This window comes from Leptopilina boulardi, unplaced genomic scaffold, assembly GCF_019393585.1.
Source record: "Leptopilina boulardi isolate dan_hultmark-lab unplaced genomic scaffold, ZJU_Lbou_2.1 LbouV2_229, whole genome shotgun sequence".
Lineage (NCBI taxonomy): Eukaryota > Metazoa > Arthropoda > Insecta > Hymenoptera > Figitidae > Leptopilina > Leptopilina boulardi.
In genome coordinates this window covers 515200-539978 of record NW_026137784.1, presented here as the reverse complement: position 1 = coordinate 539978, position 24779 = coordinate 515200, and the positions used below count along the sequence as shown (strand labels likewise).

Genomic DNA, 24779 nt, shown 5'->3' with positions numbered 1-24779 from the left:
CAATCTTGATTATATGGAACGAGTGCACTTACAAGGTATGTTTTAACTTGAATTCTTGAAAGGAATATTAATATTTTAGATGGTGACCGACAAAGAGAGTGAATTCGTTACTGAATTTTGTTTAACTTGCACAGATTTTCAAGCTACACTATATATATATATATATTACGCGTTTTCCACTTTTTAAACAAGAGACTTGATAATTATAAACTTTTTCTCTCCCATTCATCGTCACTTTTAAATTAACTTCTATATATCTTAATACACAGAAAAGTTATATTCTCAATTTTTTAATATATTAATATTTATTAATATAATTAAAATAATAATATATTCAAAAAAAAAAATATTTATTAATATATTTTTCCTGAAAAATAGTGCGCGAAAATATATTCTTAAATTTAGAATAAAATTTTTCAACTGTATGAAAGAAAGAAAAAATAATATAATGTTGTTAAGAAGAAGAAATTATTATTATTATTATTATTATTATTATTATTTATTAACTTATTAAATAAAAACAGAATTTAATGTAAATAAAATTTTAAAGTCCCTTTGGAAAAAGTATATAAAAATTTAATAGAATTATATCCTCTGGAATAAGCGAAAGATTTATATATATATATGTAAATAAATTTTTTTTTTGATAAAAAGAAACCAGATTTTTTGAATGAAAAATATAATTTTATTTATGTAATTTTTGTGTATTCGATGTAAAAAGCAATTTTTGAATAGGGATGTTTCATAAAGCTCAAAGCTTTTTACTTTGGCATTTATCCCTTTGAACTTTAATTTCTGCAATTTTTCGCTTATCTGATTCCTTTTACGGTAGAACGAATTATATATATATATATATATATACATATACTCAAAGAAGAGAATTCCATTTTAAACTCAATAATTCAAAATTTTGTCTGAAAATGTAAGTTTTGCGTGTTCTATATATATACCTGAAAAAAGGGTTTCAAAAAAATTTTTTTTTCTTTGAATCTGAGCTTTTAATTCTTTGACAAGGCAATTTTTTCATTATTGAATTATTAAATGCGAGATTAGAAAATAAATTTCTGATATCTTTTATCCAGAGAAAAGATATATTTATCTCTCCAAGACAAATTAAAAATTTATTTGTTTCAAATAAATATTTATTTTTGACAATAGTCCAAGCAAACCGATTATTGCAAAATCAAATAAATTTTTATTACAATAAACATATTCTATACTTAACGCAACTAAAAAGGAAGACAAAAAATTCTAGTTAATGCTGTCTGACTGCACGCCGACATATTCTACTTAAACTAACGCCGTCCGACGGAAATCGACTCGTTTCCCTTTGAACCGCAACGAACTTGCATATCGATTCATTTGCCTTTTAATTTAATTTTTTTTTAATACTAAAATTTCACTTTAATTATTTTTTTTTGTATTTCTTAAAGATTTTTGTAAAAATTTAATAATAATAAAAAAAAAATATATAAAATACATTCAAATGTTAATAAAATTTTTTTTGAATATTAAAATTATTATTATTAATTTTTGAAATATTATTAAATATAAAAAATAAAGTGTATGAAATAATTTTACCTCGCGTGTACATAGTTGTTAAATAAAAGAGCCGAGGAGCGACATTTTTTTCCGCGCCTTTCAATTTTTATTTCTTTCGTTAACCACAGTGCAAATCGGTTTAAAGTAAAGCCTTGTAATCTCAGCAATTTCCCGTATTGTTAAAGAAAAGCGACTACGTGAGAGAAATGGTTGTTTGTATTTATGCTACACTGAACTCTCAAGTTGTTTTACTGCATATATATATATATATATATATATTTTGTTGCGCAACTCTTGAAGTTTCCCCCATAAAATCGGAAACTGATAAATCGAAACTTGATTCCTGTAACGATCTCAAGTTTATAGATAAAAATTTATTTTTCATTCATTTCCATTGCCTTTTTAAAAAATGTGGAAAATAGTTTTATTCTAAAATTAGAAGAATATATTTTTTTGTCATCTAATTTCTATGGATATTTTAATGCAATTAATTATTAAATTATTTTTTATTTGTAGCATATAGTATAAATATTTGGTCAGCCTTTCTACATAAGTTTCTCTAATTTTATCAGTAGTACGAGTAAATATTTATTCAGACTTTCTAATTTGTTTGTAATTTTTTCGCGATAGTAATAGTCAATATTTAGTCAGACTGTATATTTTATGTCATTTTATTAAGTAGTAAAAATTATTTTTAATCAGACATAATTAATTAAATTAGAAAATCAGTAGTACGAGTCAATATTTAGTTAGACTTTAAAAAAATGATTTTTTAATCAGTAGTAAAAGGTCGATATATTTAGTCGGACTTTATAAAATTTATGTAAATTTATTAGTAGTATAAATCGATTTTAGTCAGACATAATTGATTAAATTATAAAATCAGTAGTACGAGTCAATATTTAATCAGACTTTTTTTTTAAAAATGTTTTTTAATCAGTAGTAAAAGTCGATATATTTAGTCAGACTTTATAAAATTTATTAGTAGTATGAATCGATTTTAGTCAGCCACAATGGATTAAATTAAAAAATCAGTAGTACGAGTCAATATTTAATTAGACTTTTTTTAAACTTTTTTTTTAATCAGTAGTAAAAAGATTAAACATAATTGATTAAATTAGAAAATCAGTAGTACGAGTCAATATTTAATCAGACTTTTTTTTAAAAATGTTTTTTAATCAGTAGTAAAAGGTCGATATATTTAGTCAGACTTTATAAAATTTGTATAAATTTATCAGTAGTGTAAATCGATTTTAGTCAGACGCAATGGATCAAAGTAGAAAATCAGTAATATAATTCAATATTTGGTCAGACATTCATTAAATTTTTTTGTATTTTTTTTTAATCAGTAGAAAAGTAAATATTTAGTCAGACATTCTAGTCTTTTTAATTTTATTAATAGATCAAATTGGTTTTAATATATGTATATATATATTAATATTCAAATGAGAAAATTCATTGAGTGTTTCAAGAGAGGAAAAAAAATTTCACTCTTCCAAACGTTATGAGGGAATTTTTTTTTCTTTTTTTGCCGAGGATAATTTAATTTTTGTGTAAAAAATTTTGATTACTTGACAAAAATTTGAAGAGAAAAGAGAATAAGAGAGAATTATATATATCGTGTGATGTCTGATTTTGTATATGACGATAATGAAAAGCGTATATATTATTCATTTTTATTAGCGCGGGGTTAACCTGCTTTTTCCATGGCAATCAACATAAAAAGATGACAAGATTCTAAAGCATGAACCTTTCGTCCATAATTTCGAGCATAAAAAGGCGCGCATCGCTCAGTTACCAAGGAAGCATCATGCTATTTCTGAATGAGAACAATCTGCTCGAAAGGCTATACACAGCTTCTGGGAAACGAGCTATCGTTACAGAAGAGCAAGACTGTTATGCGTCGTTGTCGCGACTCTCTCTCTCTCTCTTTCTTTCTCTCTTTCTTCTTTGGTATTTTCCTTTTATTTCGTATATATATATATATATATATATATATAACGGTCGATGTTAACGTTCAAAGACTCACTTTTCATTTAGAAAAAAAAAAAAATTCGTAAGGTTTAAGAAACCTTAATTTTTAGCTTATGTTAAACATAAATAAATTTAATATTCAAATCAATATTAGTTTTTAAAAAAAAGTAAATTTCTCGCATTTATATATTTAACAAAATTCTCTTATTGATTTTGTGAAAAAAAAATATTCTCTTAAATTAAAAAAAAGTATCTTTCAATCAAAGGAAGATTTTTTTTTTTAAAAAAAGTAAAAAAAAAAGAAAAATTCAATTAACCGAATAACAACCTTTTTTTTATATATATTTATTAATAGAAAGATCCAATTTTTTTCTATTCATCAAAGAAACATTTTTACATTCTGTTTCAAACAAAATAAAAAATTAAAGGGATATTTTCAAAAGAAAATAAAAAAATAAGAAAATAAACAAAAAAACATTTTTTACACGTGGTAGTTTTTTAAAACTGCAAAGGAATAAAATAAATTTATTTAAGTAATATTATTTAATAATAAAAATAATAATAATAATAATAATAATAATTCAGCGTTTTAAAAATTTTATCAATTAAAAATTAGTACAAATAAAAATTCGGTGAATTAAAATTTCTGTTATGCAAAAATTCGAATTAGATGAAATTCGATTGAATGAGAATTCTGTTAAATTAAAATTCGATTTAAAATTTTGATAAAATTAAAATTGTTTTTAAAAAAAAACATATAAATTAAATGACTGCAAAATAAAAAATTATGCAAAACAAAAATTCGATAGCTAAAAATTTTGTTACATAAAAATTCGTATAAATGGAAAATATGTTAAATTTTAATTTAAAAATTCGTACAAAAAAATAATTATGGTATTTCTAATAAAATATATATATATATACTTTAAAATAAAAATTATAATTAATTATTTTTATGTGGAAATTCCATGCGCCCCTATATATATATATAATCGATTGAAATAAAAATTCTTTTCCTAAAATAAAAATGTGAATTCGTAGTTTCATTTTGACAAACGTAGATAATGAATATTGTATTTTCATGTGCCCTGAGGGAAATTTAGTTTTCATGTATATGTACAATAAGTCTATATATATATATATACGAAATCAGTTGTTGTGCTAATAATGTTATACAAAACGTGGAAAATTTTACGCACTGTTCAGGAAAATTGGAAAATTATCCTAGAATTTTGTTGACTGGGAAAAAGAGGGGAATTTCGATCAAAAACCAAAAAAAAAAAAAAATAGCAAAACTAAAACTATTTGTTTTTTCGTTAAAGAGTATTTAAACCTCTTTCGATGAAAAATTCACCTCGTTATTTAAAAAAAAAAAAAAAATTAAAAACAAAATAAATATTTTACGTGAGTTGAAAATTTACAATAGTTTTGATATATATATGAGAGAATGGCATAGAATGAAAATATTATTTCAGCTTTGCAAATTGAATCGATATTTTCAGCATCCAAATATTTTGAAAAGAGCTTTTGGAAATAATAACTACGGGTAAATGTCCTGGATTTATTATATATATATATAGATTCAGTATATAGTGAAAATTATTATTTGGTTTAAGATCGCATCTCATCGAGACCAATATAAATTAGCTACAGTGCGATCTTGAACAAAATCATCGGATATTGCAAATATAATCGAGTCTCTACTATCTCGTGCAATAGGCAGCAGGAAATTCAAAAAATTATTACATAATATAATTATTATAATATATATACAATTATTATTTGGTTTTGATATATTATATTGTTTATTATATAATTATATATTTATATTATATAATTGTATAATATAAATATAATATATAAATAAAAAAGTATATATAATAAAATAATAATTACAAAAATTAACTAGACAATTCTTTTTTTGTATTTTTAAGTAGTAAAAATATTTTCAGTCAGACATAAATAGTTTAAATATTTTTAATTATAATAAGTAGAAAAAGACGCTTTTTAGCCAGACATGTTCTCAATTATTGTAATTTTTATGTAAATAAGTAGTAAAAGAAAATTTTTGTCAGCCCAATGGGTTTTTATGTAAAAATTATATATATATATATATATATATATATAAAAGTAGTAAGAGGCAGTTTTAGTCAGACAAGTAATTTTAAATTTTTCTTTTTTTTATATAAGTAGTAAAAACATTTTTGATCAGACAAATTTTTTTTATAAAACTACACTGAGAAAAAAAATTTAGTGTTTGCAACAAAATTGTTTGGTTAGGCAATTTTGGTTCTTGTAACCAAATTTTGGTTGGCTGAAACAAAGTCGTAGAGTTACCTCAACTAAATATTTGGTTAGGCCAACAAAATTATTTGGTTTAAATTCCAACCAAAATTTGGTTATGACAACAAAATAATTTGGTTAACACAACAAAATAGTTTGGTCTAAAAACCAAAAATGATCGTTTGTTGTCCTAAACAAAATTTGGTTGCGACAACCAAATAATTTGATTCGCTCTCAGCTTATAGCTTAAGAGGAGATGGGATTTTTCAAAGTCCACAAATTTTGAATTGGATAAATATAAATTAAACGTTAAATATTGGATAATAAATAAATAATGAAATAAATAAAAAAAAGATAAAAAGAAAATAAATAAGGTAGAATAAAAATTTTAATTTTACAAAAAAAAATGTTGGTTTCATCAATCAAACATTTTTGTTGACCTAACAAAAAAAATTTCGTTGAGCTAACCAAACATTTTTCTTATGCCAACAAAAAACAATCAACCAAATTTTTTGGTTGACTCAAACAAATAGTTTGGTTACTTAAATACCAACCAAATTTTTTATTGTTGGCCCAACCAAATTTTTGTTGCTCTGACTAAACATTTTTCTCAGTGTATCAAAAGTAGTAAAAGACAATTTCTGTCAAATTGTTTTGAAATTTCTTACAAGTAGTAAAATACAGTTTTGGTCAGACGAAGTAAATAATATAAAGTCAGAAATAAAATAGAATAAGACAAAAAAAAAAATTTTTTGTGACATGGAGAAAAAGATATTGCACCTTCATGCGTTAGTCACATGAGAGAGTGTGCAAGAAGGTGGAAAACGGAGAAAAGTAAATTGGGAGTAAAGAAGCATCGCAGGATAGAAGTAAATAACATATTACATTTTGAAATTACCACTCAGACATTTGATATATATGTCAAATTTCAAATTACCCGAGTTTATAATTTTCTATTTTGTTTTTAATTTAATTTTAATTTTTTTTTAATTTTTTTTGTTTTTTAATTTGTTTTTATTTTAATTTTAATTTTCTATTTTAATTTATTAATAACTAATTAATTTCATCGAAACTGATATTAATTTCAATATAATTATATACGATTCATTATCCCAATCATTTCCCTTTTATAATTTCCTCTATCGATTCCTATATATATAAATAATTACAAATTCGAATTTTATTTTAGTTTCGAATTTCATTTGATTAAATTATTTCAGTTGTTGATGGGTATGAAAGAGGTAATTTATCCAGATGCAAAAGATAATTAATTTGAAGATCCGATGAATATGCACATAAAACAAAATTGAAAATATAAAACTGCCAATAAATTGTGATTTAATTGAATCACTTTTCTAAAATTGAAGCCGTATTTTAATAAATTCTTGTATAATTCAGCAAAATTTGTTAGCTAATTTTTCAACAACTGCGAATCTCTTGAAGAAAGATAATGCCTCGTTAAAAATTCCAAGTTTTCTTATATATATTGAGAGAGAGAGAGAGAGAGATTGAAATAACTTTTTTTTTGCTGTCTTGGCACAAAACTCTAATCTACCCGAATTAATGTAAATAAAATTGGAATTATTCCAATTCGACATTTTCATCTTGATTTTAATTTATATCTTATATTCAACGTTCTATAATTTACATATATTTTGCAAATTCCAACAAAGTATAATAATAAAAATTATTTAAAAAAAAAAATTCTCATAATTATTATTTTTACAATAATTTATATAATTATTCAAAGAAAATATTAATAATAATAATAATAATAATAATTAATAAAAAAACTAATAATAGTAATAATAATAATAATAATTAATAAAAATACTAATAATAGTAATAATAATAATATTAATATTTTATTATTGTTTACTTTTACATAAAATATTTTTTCTTTTTTAATGTAGAATTTTTAATAATTAATAATTTTAATTAATTAACAGAATTTAGTTGTCTGTCTTTTATTATTATTATTATTATTATTATTATTATTATTATTATTGTGAAAATAAATGACGGTATATAAGAGATTTTAGCTGTGTTTACTTAATTAAAAGCTTTTCATTTTCATATACTAATAATAATTTTATCAGCGGGAAAGTGAAGAAACTTTAAAGGCGAAACTTGAAACAGTGTTTCCTACTTTTCACTACGATTAATTATATGTCTTAACAAAAAAAAAAAAAAAAAAAAAAAAATCTTGGTCTTAGTTAGATTTCTCCTGGGAGAAGATTTTCGAGATTCAACAGAAATTTTTCTTCATTTTTTTTTCCACCCTCAGTCCTAAAATACACGAGTTTCTTTTTTTTTCCTCATTCTTTATTTATAAAAGATTCTTTTCTTTATTTACTTATTCTTTCATTATATTTTATTTCTCATTCTTAATTATATTTTACTTTTTTTTTTTTTTAAATATTAAAATATTTTAATATTTTATCTAATGCAATATTTAATATCCCAACTATTTTCTATTGTATTTTTTATATTAGATCCAATTTTCTATCTGGTAAAATAAATTTTTTATTTACTTTGCACTTTTTTTTAATATAAAGAAAATTTTTTTAGAAAGCAAAAAAAAAAATTTCAATTCAATTGACAATAACAATATTGTAGGAAAATTTATGTGTTTTGTAAAAAAAATGCCAGTTATTTTAACGATATTAAAGGTCTTTTCATATGTGCAAGAAAAAAAAAGTGTTTCGCTTTTATACGCAGAGTTGAGAATCGATAAAGTGAAAAATTACAGTTACGGATTTTTCGAAATCAAATCATTGACTTCTTTTTTTTTCCAGTCGAGAGTTTGGAAAAAATACCTACAAAAATGCACAACTCTCTCTCTATATTTCTGATGTCCACTTTTTCAATAAAAACTGTGTAATGGGATATTTTGCCCCGATGTTAGTGACATATGATATTAAAGAATTTTGAAAAAAAAAAAAACATTTCCACTCAGATACTAAAAAAAAATTTATTCATGGAAAAAAAATGTTTATCTAAAACAGCAATATGTTTCTAGCAAAAAACTTTCGCTGTTTTAGTGAAACTTATCGTTATTTCAGGTGAAGATTTTTTTCCGTGAATAAATGAAGGGTAGAATGACAAAAGGGGTCAAGCGCCAATTCACTGTTTTTACAGGAAGTAAAAAAAACATTTTTAAAAATTTTGCAGGTCATTTAAAAAAAAACTGAGAAAACCGTTTCGATATATTAGTATGTTTTAATAAATAAACAACAATTTGTTGAAATAAACCTACATATTAACGATAAAATTAAAAAAAACTGTGGTTCCTTGAGGTTATATCAACTGCGCACATTTTCTTTAAGCATTAATTATAAAAAAAATATACAGTTTAAAGAAAAACTGGAAAATTAGTTTCTTTCTATGGAATCGACGAAATTAATAGAAAAAAAAATTCCTTTAAAAAATTGTTTGTTTTCAAGAAAATTACGAATTAATTGCTTGCTTTGGAATTGAGCAATACTTTCATCTTTAAATTCAATTGTTCACTTAGTATAATCATAAAAATATTTAAAAATTAATAAAAATAAAATGATTTTAAAATTGTTTAAAATTGAAAATATATTATTATTATTAATTTTATTAATTAAAATAAAATTAAAATAAAATTAAAATAAAACCTAAAAAATAATATTTTTGATCAAAATTGAACACCGCTTTCTTTTGTTTTTCAATCAGGTTGCAATAAAGTAAATTTGAGGCTATTTTATTAATTTAATTTTTATTAAAAACTGATTTAAATACGCAATAAAAAAGGAAATCACAGAAAAAACTTGAACTCATTTTTGTTGCAACTCATTTTCTTTTGGGTATCGAAAAGAGTATGGGACAAACTTCATGTTATTCAAAATGATATTGGCTGGAATTTCAGATTTCTAAGTTGGTATCATAAGCAGAGTAATTTTGTATTTCAATTATTGTTTCTAATATTTCAACAACACCAGAAAGATTATTTTGACCAGTACGAATATTTAGAAGTTTTTAAATAAAAATTATTTATTATTATTTACGTAGATAATAATTAATTTCATAAGTTTTGAAATTTACCGCTATTATTTAAGTTGGCAGTACCGTTCCTGTTGTCAAAACACATGTTTTCATTTTTCTAACCTAAAAACATATTTCCTTTATTATTTTATTACGCGATTACAAGCAATTTTTAATCAAATATATTAAGTCTAGCGTGTTATTTACTTCTTTGTAATTATTATATTTCATGTTTTTGTGCAAAATTATTCGTTATTTCACAATATTTTTCGATTTTTCTTTTTCTCAAAATGAAACTTGCCTGTTTCATTTTGATACTTTTACCTTAGAACTCGAAATGAAACAACCAGTTTCATTTTTGTTGCGAATCAAATTGAGTATAGAATCTATACTCAATTTGAATTCAGGTTTTTTCTGTGATCCTTCTACAGAAATGTGTAAATGAATTTTCTTGATTTTTTTATGCAAAAACCTCATTTTCGATAAATTGGCGCTTGACCCCTTTTGTCATTCTACCCTTCAAATTTTTTTTTAAATTATTGATTAAGTAGTAAAAATCAGTTTAGTCAGACAAAGTTTTCTTTTTGTTTCTTTTTCACATACTCTCTAAATCTGAATTAGTAAAAAAGTTTACTAATTTGAATTAGTGACTCACTTTTTGCTTCTGAATTAGTTAAATTTTACTAATTGTTAGTAAAACTTACTAATAATTAGTAAAAAAGTTTACTAATTTGAATTAGTGACTCACTTTTTGCTTCTGAATTAGTTAAATTTTACTAATTGTTAGTAAAAGTTACTAATAATTAGTAAAAAAGTTTACTAATTTGAATTAGTGACTCACTTTTTGCTTCTGAATTAGTTAAATTTTACTAATTGTTAGTAAAAGTTACTAATAATTAGTAAAAAAGTTTACTTATTTGAATTAGTGACTCATTTTTTGCTTCTGAATTAGTTAAATTTTACTAATTGTTAGTAAAAGTTACTAATAATTAGTAAAATTTTACTAATTGAGGAGCAAAAAGTGAGTCACTAATTCAAATTAGTAAACTTTTTTACTAATTCAGATTTAGAGAGTAGTACACACGATTTTTGGTAAAACAAAAAATGTTTCTATCTTGGGAATAATAAAAAAAAAAAAAAGAATGAGAAAGAAAAACTTGTTTACATTTGATATTGAATAAAAAATGTTGAAATTGAGAGAGAGAGAGTTCTGCTTTTTTTGCGGTCGAATAAGATTGGAGGATCTCATTGTGTTGCATAAGGAATTTGTAAGGTATTAAAATATAAAAAAGCAAGTTTCTTCTCTTAAGAGAGAGAGAGAGAGAGAGAGAGCCTTTTCGAAATGGTTTCTCGCCATCTGTTGGATTCTGCAAGATCTCGAAATTACATTCCCTCACGGAACACTCCAGATTGAATTCGCGAATCTTGAAATTGCTTTCCTTGGGTGAAATTTACTTTTTACCACACACACACATACACATACACTAAGTGAAGGTAAACCAACAATTTGAAAGGAAATCGTCAAGAAAAACGATCAAGATCGTCCAAGAATCGTCGATTAAAGTGTTAAAGCTTCACGTGAACAATGGACCGTCGAGAACAATATTCTAGGGAGAATGAAACTTTCTATCGAATCGCACTTTGCAAACCAAGAAAAGCCCATTCGTAACCGTTTACTCTTACTAAAGGGTAAATTGAAATTGATCGTAAATGAAGTACATATATATATGCACAAGTTAAAATTGTGAATTCTTTGAAATACAACAATTTTCTATATATACAATTAACTCTCTTGGAAAATCTAATTAAACGAAATTAGAAAAAAAAACAAACAAAGATAGAGAGAAACAGTAATTAATGATAATCCTTATTAAGAAATGTATTTTTAAAATAAAATTTAATTTTATAAAAAAAAATCGAATCAAATAAATGTTTTTTAATTTTTTATTTATAGAAATTTTAAATTTTAATTATTTAATTTAATTGAAAAAAAAATTATTATAATTATAAGTAGCGAACAAATATTTATTGTCAGACCAAATATAGTTACAACCAGAAAATGATTTATTTGAACCAAATAAAATATAATTCTGTTAAATAAACGTATATTTGTCTCAGAGCTTACTAACTTATTATATATAATATAATATAATATAATATAATATAATATAATATAATATAATATAATATATTATATTATATATTATACTTATTATACTTAGCGTAAATAAAAATTTTATTTGTCAGAAATAAATTTTTCTTTGGCACAAATAAATTTTTTATTTCAATGAAATAAAATATATTTTCAACAAATAAATGAGTTTTAGTATAGGCTCGGAGACAAATATATACCATTTCTCTGAGTGTATAACTAAGTAGTAAAAGACATTTTAAGTCCCACAGGAAAAATTAGTAATTAAGATAATTTCAAAATTTTTACTTTAAAATTATAATTACTTATTTTTAACTGAATTTTCAGTGAAAATAAACATAATTGAAAAAAAAACTATTTTAATTGTTCTAATTTGGCAAATTACTCCGCTAATTGAGAATTCAAATCACAGCGAAACTTCAACTTCTGACCATTTTATTGTAATTGTGTGAATTTACACGTGTGTTTACATTATGTCAGGGGAAAATTAACGATTACCACAAATGTTCCAGGGACAATGAATCTTCCTGTAAAGTGTAGCGAGCAAAGTCCCTATTATTATATATATATATATATCAGTCATTGTCTATTTTCTTTAGTATTTACTCTCAACTTTCTCAATTTTATAAAAAAAAATAAAATAATAATTTAATTAGCAATCAGTAACTAATTTTTAATAAAAAATAATTTAAGTTAATATAATTAGAACAATGAAAATATAATTAACATAAAAAAATAGTATTTGAAATAAAGAATTCGTGCCAAATTCTAATATTTGTGAATCATATTATTATTATTATAAAGTGAATGAGAAAATTTAATTTAATGGAGTGACGATTTGGCAGAGAAAATCTCTCAGTTTTTGTTTGAATTAATTTTATAGTGCGGTGTATATCAAATAAAAAATTATTATAGCAATAATTTTTCTCTATATATAAGGAATTGATTATTATTAACGATCATCACAGAACTTTTCATTCAATTAAATTAGTATTAAATTTTTTTTTTTTTTGGTTTTGAATTTATCTTTAAGTAATATTAAGAAAAAAAAATGTGTTTTTTTAAAAACTAACGAATTAGTAAAATTTTACTAATTAGTAAAAGTAACAGCTAACTTCAAAGTCTTAAAGTGATACTAAAAAATATCAAATTGTTCCAAAATATATCAATTTCGTAGTATTGGTATTTATTGGTTTATTTGATAATTTTTATATTAATTTAATATTTTTGGTATATTAATTTCGTACTTTTGGTATCAATTTGATAATTTTTATATTAATTTAATAATTTTCGTATTAATTTTGTACTTTTGGTATCAATTTGGTAATTTTTATATTAATTTAATAATTTTCGTATTAATTTCGTACTTTTGGTATCAATTTGATGATTTTTATATTAATTTAATATTTTTCGTATTAATTTTGTACTTTTGGTATCAATTTGGTAATTTTTATATTAATTTAATATTTTTCGTATTAATTTCATACTTTTGGTATCAATTTGCTGATTTTTATATTAATTAAATATTTTTGGTATTAATTTCGTACTTTTGGTATCAATTTTGTACTTTTGGTATCAATTTGGTAATTTTTATATTAATTTAATAATTTTCGTATTAATTTCGTACTTTTGGTATCAATTTGATGATTTTTATATTAATTAAATATTTTTGGTATTAATTTCGTACTTTTGGTATCAATTTTGTACTTTTTGTATCAATTTGGTAATTTTTATATTAATTTAATAATTTTCGTATTAATTTCGTACTTTTGGTATCAATTTGCTGATTTTTATATTAATTAAATATTTTTGGTATTAATTTACGTAATTTTTGTATCAAATTAATATTTTTTTATATTATTAATTTGGTTTGAAATAAGTTGACAATTAGGAAAAAAAAAAAAAATTCGAATTTTTCCTTCTCTGGGATCGTTCAACTATAATTCATTTCCATTAGGAAAAAGGAAACTTGCTGACCTTTGATCCCATAAGGAGGTGAATGTGAACAAAGAAAAAAGACAGAAAATGCGGGTTGAAGTGTGAGTTTAGATGGTATATAAGACGAAGCGATAAAAGACAAAGACAAAGAGAGAGAGAGAGAGAGAGAAAAGTTTACCTTCTCTGTTCTATTACGTTTGTTACTCGCCAATGTCCTATACGTTAACGTATATTGACTCAATTCTATACAGAAAAAAAAAAATTCTCAATTATTTTTTCCACGCAATTTGAAACTTTTTTTCTGTAATTTGTTTTTTTTTCAAAAAGTATGTTTTAAGCCTCATACTTTTGAAAGAACTTTTTTTTTTTTCTTTAAAATGACTGGGATCAAAAACTTTTCGTTTTCCTGGTGATTGACCTACTTACACTGAAAAAATATATTAAACTTTTTAAATTGTTTTGTCCTATACACACTTTAAATTCATACACGCAGTTAAAGAAAAAAAAAAAACAGAAAAATAAAATTCAAAATCTTTATAAATAAAAAATTAATTCTTAATACAGAATTTTTATAATAATTTCCATATCTTTAACTAGAGAGAAACAGAAAAAAAGTCTCTTAAAATTAAATAAATAAACTGAACATATTTTTTTAATAATTGGTTATTTGTCAAAAAAAAAAAATATATTTTTCGTAATTTTTAGTGACTATAATGAAAGATATTTTGTTTTATTTTTTTGTTTTTATTTGCGTTCGCTTCAAAAGTCGAAGGAAAATAGCTTTAAGGCTGCTTTTAGCATCTAACAAGACGGAGTAACGTCAAGACTCCTCGTTATTTTCTTTTTTTTTTTTTTTTGGACTAAAGCTGAAGAATTCAAGAGGATAAACGACAAGGTGGACCGCTTAAGGCATGCACAATGCACACATATAACGCAACCACTGCCACAAATGTTGCGATGGTAAAAAGTGCTTCTTCGAATCCTTTGAAAATACAAAATTTACAAAAAATATTCTCTTTTTTTTCCCCCTTTAAAAAATACCAAAAGAAAAACAATTTGGTTATTTAAATTGAAAAAAAAATCATTAATTATATTTATAGAGAAGAATATAAAAAAATATATACTAGTACTGAAGGATTGAAATAAAGGGGGAAAAAAAAACCAAAAAAATATTCTAGAGTTGTAAAAATATAGACGAGTGTTTAAAATTAAAATATTAACACTTGAATGTTTTAAATTTCCAAGTTTAAAATTTAAAAAAACCAAATTTTTATTTTTTGCATTATTTTTAAAGGGAAATTTTTTTTTTAACGCGAATTTAAAATATTCTTACTCTCACTGCTTTCAATGCACTCTGAAGAAATTGTATCTTCTGTATTACAACATTGCGACTTTTCATTATTCCCATGGTCTAAATTAGAGAGAAAAAAAATTTATTTTTTTTAATAACTTTTGGTTTTTGGTGAATTTATTTTTATTTTATCTTTGTTTTTGATCATACGAAAAAAAATGAATAAATATAACAAAATTTGATACAGTAAAAAAAATTTGATACAAATAATCGATTATGTACTTGACTACACGGAGAAAAATGGAAAAACGAATAAAGTAACTTTTACTACTTTAAAAGTAAAGTTGGACCTGTCCGAAGTTTCTGCGCATCTCTGGCAACTTTTACTCGAAAAATAGTAAAATTGACTATTTCTGTAGTAAATTTTACTGTTTCCGTAGTAATTTTTACTATTTCTGAAGTAAATTTTACTATTTTTGGAGTAAAAGTTGCCAGAGATGCGCAGAAACTTCGGACAGGTCCAATTTTACTTTTAAAGTAGTAAATGTTACTTTTTCTTTTTTTCCGTGTATTATCAAATAAATATTTACTTGAATAAATAAAAATTATTTGGTTCAAGTTAATATATTTATTATCTAAATTAGTTTTTCTATTATCAAGTAAATGATTAATTGAATCAAATAAATTTTTTTTCTATGTACAAATTAAATTTTTGATTTCTTTTCAAATTTCTACTACCTTCATTTCGAACCATAGCGAGATATTGGCAACCATAAGTTTCTCTCAAAAGTATTGGCTGAACAAACTTGATGATTGAATTCGCGGCTTTAATTCAGTTTCACTACTTGGTCGTTTCATTGCGTCGAAGAATATAATACACAGAGAGTGAGAGAGAGAGAGAAAGAGAGACTCTGTGTTAAAGACGAATCCTAAGAGAAGAAGTCGTTAAGAAACTCGAATCGTTCTTCTTACCCCCCCCCACCCCTTTTAATTACAATTGCAAGGCTTTCATTTTTAATTCAATTATATAAATATAGCTCTGAATGTAAAATACCTTATTATCCAAAACCTCTGTAAATATTTTTCACAATTATCTTTTAAATAACATTTTCCTTTTCTTTTATCAAAATTAAATTTTCATAATGCAATTTTCCAATACTAAAAAACAAAGTTTTCTTTTATAAAATGTAAAAAAAAAAAAAATAATAATTTTTAGTTAAAACTTGGATTAATTATTTCTACCTCGGTGTTGAAGAAAATTGTCGTGTCGATGTTTCAAAAGTTTTCTGAAACTTTTCTCAACAAAACAAAAAACTTTAAAAATAGAATTCAATAAACTTTTTTTCTTTTTTTATTCAACTTGCTTGATATCTTCAGTAACTTTAGTTTCCTCTAAATTTGTCTCTTGATTATTGAGTTGATTTATATTAGATTGCTCTAATGATAATGATGGCTCTACTGCAAATGCTATTTTTGATTTTTCTGATAATTTTGAATTTTTCGATTTTGGTGGAATATTTTTGGTTGTAGATTTTTTTAAATTTTTCTCCTTTTTAGCTGTAGAAAAAAATTAATTTCATCAAAAAATTACCTTCTTTTTTAAATCAATTTTTTTTTTTCAAGAGTATCACCCAGAGAAATGATTTATTTGAACCAAATAAAATATATTTGAGTTAAATAAACGTATATTTGTCTCAGAGCCTACTAACTTATTTATTTGGCGTAAATAAAAATTTTATTTGTCAGAAATAAATTTTTCTTTGGCTCAAATAAATTTTTTATTTCAATGAAATGAAATATATTTGCAACAAATAAATGAGTTAGTAGGCTCGGAGACAAATATACCATTTTTCTGAGTGTAATAAATTTATTTTGTTTAAATTAAAAGATATAAATAAAATGAAAAAAAATTTTCATATTAAGAGAAAAATGAAAGGCACCAAAAAAAAGAGAATAAAGCGAGAAAAAATAACTCATAAAATCACCCCCCCCCCCCCCTTCTTTCCACATTTCATACCACATGCAAGGCTTTATAATACTAAAGCTATAAAAAAATATACGAGAGTATAAATTGAAAAATTCATACTACGAAAACGAAAATTTCTAATAATAAATGTTAATAAATAAAAATTCCAAAAAAAATGTATAAGAAAATAAAAAAATTTTGGAAAATTATTTCCAACCTTTTGCTTGTGCTTTTAAAATGGCATCTTTTTTACAATTATCCTCCTTTGTACATCCAATAGATTGCATTTTTGTTTTTTTAATATTTATCAAATTGTTCCTGATCTAAAGAAAAATCGAAAAAAAAGTTTACGTACACTGAAAAAAGGGGTTTGGTATTGACAATCAAACATTTGATTGGTATTTAAGTAACCAAAAATTTTTTTTTTGTTGAATCAACAAAATTTTAATTATCTCAATTAAAATTTGTTTAACACAACAAAAATTAGAAAAAAAGGATTTTTATTGTCCTAATTACTGGGATAACAAAAATTTTGTTGATTCAATAAAAAAAAAAATTTGGTTGCTTATAAATACCAACCAAACGTTTGGTTGTCAATACCAAATCCTTTTTTCAATGTAGAAAAAAATAAAAAACAAAAAGTCTTGGCCATTGCATATCGGTGACATTTTCATGTTTCATGCGGTTGGCTACACTCACAAATTTTGATATCTAACTTGCCTACAGCAGTTTTGATAAAATATTTATGTCTCTCTCTCACTCTCTCTGGGGGAAAAAGTTTACAAAACTTGAAAAAAAAATCAACAACTATAAAAGAAAAATACAAATTTTTCTTGTCCTATTGTTTTTTTTTTTTTTTTTTTTTGATATGAAAAATAAAAGAAAAACGCTTTGTGACGCAAAAGAAAAACAAATCACTCGTGATATTAAAAAATAATTATTTTCCACTAGAGCCACGTTGTACAAACAGAAATATATTGAATTTTCGTTAAAGTTGGAAACAAATTTTTTTCCAATAAAGTATCAATTTCTTTCGATTGAACTGAAAATATATTATATACACATACACAAAAGTCGATATATATATATATATATATATATAGTGAGTCCCCGAAATAAATGCCGTCTGACAAGTATTGATTTTTAGTGAAGCACATATATATATATATATATATATTGGAAACGTGAAAAATAAAGAAATCTCATATACGCTCGATTAAAGGCAAAAGAAGAGAGATATTTTAATACTGTTCCTTTAAAAAAAAAATCTCTAATCAATATTAAAAAAAAAAATCGCAAAACAAAATAATAAAAAATTATTTTTTTTTATAAATCGGAATATAAAAAGATATGTGATTGATTTAAAATGTTAATTTTAACCTATTGAATTTAATCTTCATTTGAAAAAGGAAAAAAGAATTTAAAAAAAAATTTTTGCTTTTCTGTGAGAAGGTTTTGTAATTTTTATTTGAAATAAATTTTTTTTTTGAAAACAGATTTTAAATTTCTAGTTGCCCGAATGTAATATAGAAAAATTTTGCTATTTCAGAAAGAAATTTCCTCAAGTCTTTGGCTATATAGAAAACTTGCAATATTAAGCGGAATTTCTTAAAGAAGCTGACATGAAAGCCCACCCCACCCCTACCCCTCTTCTATCTCTTTTTCTCTCTCTCTCTTTCTTGAAGATTCGAGACCCATTTCTTATATATATATATATATATATACCCAAGAAATCGCTGAGGCTTTATTTAAATTTCAATTTAAATGGAAATTCATGTTTGGAGCATTGACATTTTAACGAAATTTTGCTGTCGATTTCCAAGTTTGCTTCTTTAAAACATCGATTATTCTCAAGAAGCAACTTGCAATTTGCTTGCCAGATTTTTAAAAACCCCACAAGGAATTTTTTTTTTTTTTTTTTTTTTTAATCAATTTTCTTAAAATTTAAATTTCAATGAAATCGGCCAAAAGGGGCTTCTAAAAACGATCAACCAATAGGGGGGGTGAATATATTTTTTTTCCCCCATGACGTCACTAAGTTATTACTTGTTATATGCTCTGAATTTTAATGAACATCTTTAGAGAAGAAGTAAAAGAAATAAAAAAAAAAACGAAAAGTATTTCCTACCCTAAAAAGATCTTTTTTTTTAATTAAAATAAATTTTTTCTTTTCAAATAAATTAAAGCAAAAATGTTGATATAAAAAAATAATTTGGTAAAATTAATGATAAATTTATTTTGACGGAATTAAAAAAAAATTCAGTTAATAAATATATATATATATATAATAGGAGAAAATTTATTTTTTTGGAAAACAGTGTAATTAATTAAAAAGCGTAAAATATTGCTCATTTTAGAGATCTAACGATCTTTCTCTCTCTCTCCCTTTGGAGAAACAAGATTTAAATAGACGGTCTGAAATTCACAGAGAGATGTTACGTTCAAAGAGAGGACTCATCAGTAATTCTCGGAGAGCAAGTAAACTGAATATGAATCGATATCTCAAATTTTCTTCCAACAGAAATATACCAAACAGTCGCTGTTAAATATCCAAACATAATTACCACAAAGAAACAAAAAAATTATCAATGTTTACATAAAAAAACATTAATACTAAATTTTTTAATCAAATATCTAAAAACAAATTGCGAGTAAAATCTATAATATAATTATAATTTAAAAACTAATCTATTAATTAATAATTAATCATTATTGTTAAATCATATATATTATATTACGGTATAATATAATATAATACTACGCAATAATAATAATAATAATAATAATAATAATAATATATTAAATGAATTATTAATTATTTTAATTTAATTAAAATAATTTGAATTTATACAATTCGGTCAATAATGAAAAATAAAAAAAAAAATTAATCTCTTGTTACAATTAACCAAAAATGTTGAAAATCGAATAAATTTTTTATCCCGTATTTGATACGCAATGGCCATTTTTTTTTTTTTTTAAATAAAAGAATTTTTTATTAAAGTTCATGAAATGTTAATTTATTTGAAAAATGGAGATGCGAGTGAATAATTAAAAAAATATATATATTAAATTTACATTTTTATTAATTTTCAATTATTAAAAATATAATAATTTTTATTTTGTCAAAAAAAAGGAATATTTTTTTAAAACAAATTTTTTCTACTCTCCTTGCCGTTAGCAACGCATGTGTATGTGTATGTGAAATAAAAAGCTTATGAAAATTCTTTACTTATTTCTTTAACGTACAAAATTAAATTTTCCAGTACAAAAAAAAAGGAAAAGAAAATAATATTTTTAATTTACTACTTTACTCTCAATTATTAAAGAAAAAAAAAAAAGTTCTTTTTTTTTTTGTTGATATCAGAAAAATGTAAAAATTTCTATTTTCAAAAGTTGGATAATATAACATAACTGAAATTCTTTTACTTTACCCACAAAAAGTTATCTCATATTCATATGGAAAAATTGTTTCCAAAGTTCAAAAATTTATAGTTTAACAATTTCAAAAATGGACATTTTTTTTTTTTTTGAATTATTTTCAAAATTTCTCAACAAATAACATGATTTTTTGAAAAGTCACACAAAAATTTTCAACTTTAATAAACTGAATACAGTTGAATAATAAATTTCACGATTCTTTTTTATTTTTATTTTAATAAATATTTCCATTCAATTGTTCGTGTTAAAATTTAATTAAAGTTAAAATATCTGATAGAATTATTAATTTAATTTAATATATAGACAAGTAAAATTGATAGAATTTATCAATTTAATATTTAAAAAAATGAATTTCAATCTCTAATAAAATAATTAAATTTAGTCTCTCGCAAAATTTATATAATTAAAATTGTAAAAAACCGAATTTCCAGTTCACTTAATCAAACCACATAATTATGATTTTGACAATGTTAATAAAGATAAAAAAAACAAAAAATAATAATAATAGATCAAATTTATCATAAAAAGAAATAAATTTTGAAATTTAAAAAAAATTTTAATTCGAATTTTAGTTGAGATTTCCAAATATATAAAAAAAAACAATATTTAAATAGGCATGTGAATTTTGTAATAGACAACTGCCGCACAGTGGCTCTTCTAAGGCTTTGAATAATATATTACCACCGCAGTGAATTCACCGTTTTGCGACACTTGCCCTACAGTACACACACACATATATACATATATATATATAGAGAGAGAGGCCATTATTATACCGACCATCAAGTAATAAATTAAAAATTCTAATTTTCATCACATATAAAACTATTTAACTATCATTTAACTAATATCATTTAACCTTTAAATCAAAAAATTTCACTTTCTCAATTTAATTCCAAAAAAACATTTTTTTTTGTAAATTTTTTTATCGTTATATTTTACTTGCATAAAATATAGAATTACACATTAAAAATAAGAAACTAAATCTTCAATTATATATATATATATTTATAAAAAGAGAATCAATTTTTATAGAAAGACAAAACTGAGATGTAATACATTCCTAAATTGGAAATTGGATCAGGATATCTTTTCTTAAACATAATTTTTGTTAATTATTTAAAAACAAAGCTAATTGTAAAATGGGTTTTAAATTTCATAACTTACTCACAAAACGGATTTATCATTTCTCAATGACAATTAATTTAATTTACAATTGTAATTATTCTTAATATAATAATAATTATTATTACTATTATTTTTATTATTACCGCTACTTTAATATTACTATTATTATTATTTTTTACTATTATTTTTTACTATTATTTTTTACTATTATTCTTTACTATTGTTATTATTATTATCATCCTTATTTTATAATAATTAATTGTAATTGTTATTAATTACCAACAATTGAAACTATCATTGATTACAACTACTAACAACTGAAAGTATCATTGATTGTAACAATCAGCGACTATAATTGCCATTAATTCCACCGTCGATTCTAACTATCGTTCATTATAACTATTATCGATTATAATTACATCAGAAAACATGAATGTACACAAAAAAAAATTTTTTTTTCTAATTACCCATTTTTCGAATTTTCTGACTAAATCAAAATTTTACTACTGAAACTACAGGAACTAAAGTGAAAAATAGGAAAAATGTGTCTGACTAAAAAATACTATTACCACTGATATTTCAAAAAATTACATTTCTGTCTGACAAAAATTGATTTTTACTACTACAGCTATATTAACCAAACGAAACAGATTTGTCTGACCACAACTAACTTTTACCACTGAAATTAGAATGTCTGACTGATTCAAAGTTTTACTACTGAAAATACTTAGGGGCCATTCATTAATTACGTAAGGGTTCTTAGGGGGAGGGGGGGGTTTATAAAATCTCTACATGGTCTTACGTCGGGGGATGGGGGGGGTTGAAACTATTCTTACGTAAGATTTTACCAAGTATTTTCCATTTGTATTGTTTGTAATTAATTTTTTAATTACATTAATATTGTTAAAAACTTACGTAAGAAGGGGGAGGGGGGGGGGTTCGAAAAATCTTATGTATTCTTACATGGGGGTAGGGGGGGGTCAAAATTAGCCAAAATCGTCCTTACGTAATTAATGAATGGTCCCTTACTGTATGTAGGTACTGAAGTAGAAAATCGTTACAGTCTGACTAAAACAGACTTTTACTACTAACAATAAAATTACAATAGAAAATTTGATATTTCTCGCACCGAATTCAAATTCGACTGTATAATGACAATTTTACAATTACTATAATTACCCCGTTGAGGGGAGGATGAAGTGGTTGAGGCAGGTTCTGGACATAGGACAAGAGAGAGAGAGAGAGAGAAGGTTTACTGTGCAACACAAGTAGCACTTTAAATCGGACGTGTACTCTCATATACGAAAATCCGATACAATTAGGTTCGCATGAATTTCAACTTGATTTTGCGTGAGTCTAAATTAAACGACGATTAACGTGTCTCTACTGATAAAGGCTTCTACATAAATATTATTAATTATATATATATTAATTATTATATTTTCTCTTTCAACGCAATTTTTTTTTTATTATAAATAGTAAATTATATTTACTCAGAATATATTAACAGCAAAAAAAAAATATTCTGAAAAGAAGGTATACTTGCAATCTAAATCTTTATCTAAAACAGCGATATGTTTCTCTAAACTAGCAAAAACTTATCCCTGTTTTAGGTAAATATGTATTTTAAAATATTTTCTACTTAAATTTAAACAAAATATTCTAAAATAAAATATATATTCTAAATTTCAGAATATTTTTTCACCACGTATATAAATTATAATAATTAATTAATTGTCTAGGTCATTAATTATAATTTTAATAAATGAAAGAGAAAATTTCATTTCATAAACATCTGTTTCGATATATAACGAAATAATGATTATTTTCCTCCTAAAATATTAAAATTCCATTTATTAACAAAATGTGAATATTTCGTTAAAAGAGAATTCGTATATGTATACGCAGTAAATAAATATATATTTTACATAATATAATATGTAGAATAAATAAAAAGAAAAATATGAAAAGTTAATGATACCAGAATTTGTGGTTGCAAATACCGTAATTATAATTGATGAGAGTATCATTATTAAATTATACTGCTTTAATCGATATAGCAAAATTAATACGCGCGTATATGAATTCGAAGGGGAAAAATTTATATCAAATTATTAATCACAACGAATGATATTAAAATAAAAAAAAAAATGATTTTGCTTTTAAATTAGTGTTTGTCTAGTTGTACACTCAAGATGTACTGCAGTCCTATTTACAATGGTGTATACGGTTAATTGCAATTGTTATTCATATGCAGTGGTGCGAATATTCATGTAAGCTCTCACTCACTCTATATATATATGATAGTAAAGGGAACTAAATTCATAGTTGGAGGGGTCAATGAACTGTCAAAGTTCCTGGGGAGTTGAAGGCTTACCACTACGGTTTACCTTGTCCGGCTAATATCATAAAATCAACGCAACTATATATAGCACCCACACACATGTATATGTACAGCATCCGCAGAGTAGAATCTCGTCTCCTACAATATCAGGATACAGTCTACACTCCATCCATCTCTCAACCTCACGTGGACTGTCACCATCCAATTAACCTCAGTAATCTGGCAAAGGTTGATGTCACCGAATAATCTACAGCATTACCAGATCCTTATATGAGCCTTCCTAATCTAATTGTTCTCTTGATATTTGACTAGCGGCCAATTGCCAAATCGATTCAATAAATTCTCATATATATATATAATTATAATTATTTTTTTTTAAATGTTTCTTCTTTTCAATTCATACAAAAGACACATTTTGTCTGACTGTAACTATATTTTACTACTGGAACTATGTAATTAACGGAAATTAACTGTCTGACTAAAACATACTTTTACTACTGGAGATAAAATTACAAGAATTTTGACAAAATTTTCAGTCCGGCTAAATTAAACTTTTACTTACTAAAATTATAATGTCTGACTGAATTAGACTTCTACTAAAGTAGAAACCGTTAGTCTGACTAAAAAGGGTTTTTACTACTGGAACTAAAATTACCAAAGTTTGAACTCTTCTGTCTGACTAAAACCGATTTCGACCACTAAAATTATATAT

At 23.5% G+C, this 24779-nt stretch overlaps 1 protein-coding gene and 1 long non-coding RNA gene across 5 annotated transcripts in view; both read right to left on the bottom strand.

Moving 5' to 3' along the window:
* The window catches only part of LOC127280118 (cyclic nucleotide-gated cation channel alpha-3), a 110925-nt gene that overhangs the window by 33550 nt on the left and 52596 nt on the right, over nt 1-24779 (bottom strand). The gene's annotated exons all lie outside the window — the stretch shown is intronic.
* LOC127280125 (uncharacterized) lies at nt 16603-20751 on the bottom strand. The gene is made up of 3 exons (XR_007842787.1): nt 20589-20751; nt 17375-17480; nt 16603-16748 (listed from the first exon to the last, which is right to left on the bottom strand). It is a non-coding gene; the product is annotated as an uncharacterized LOC127280125 (long non-coding RNA).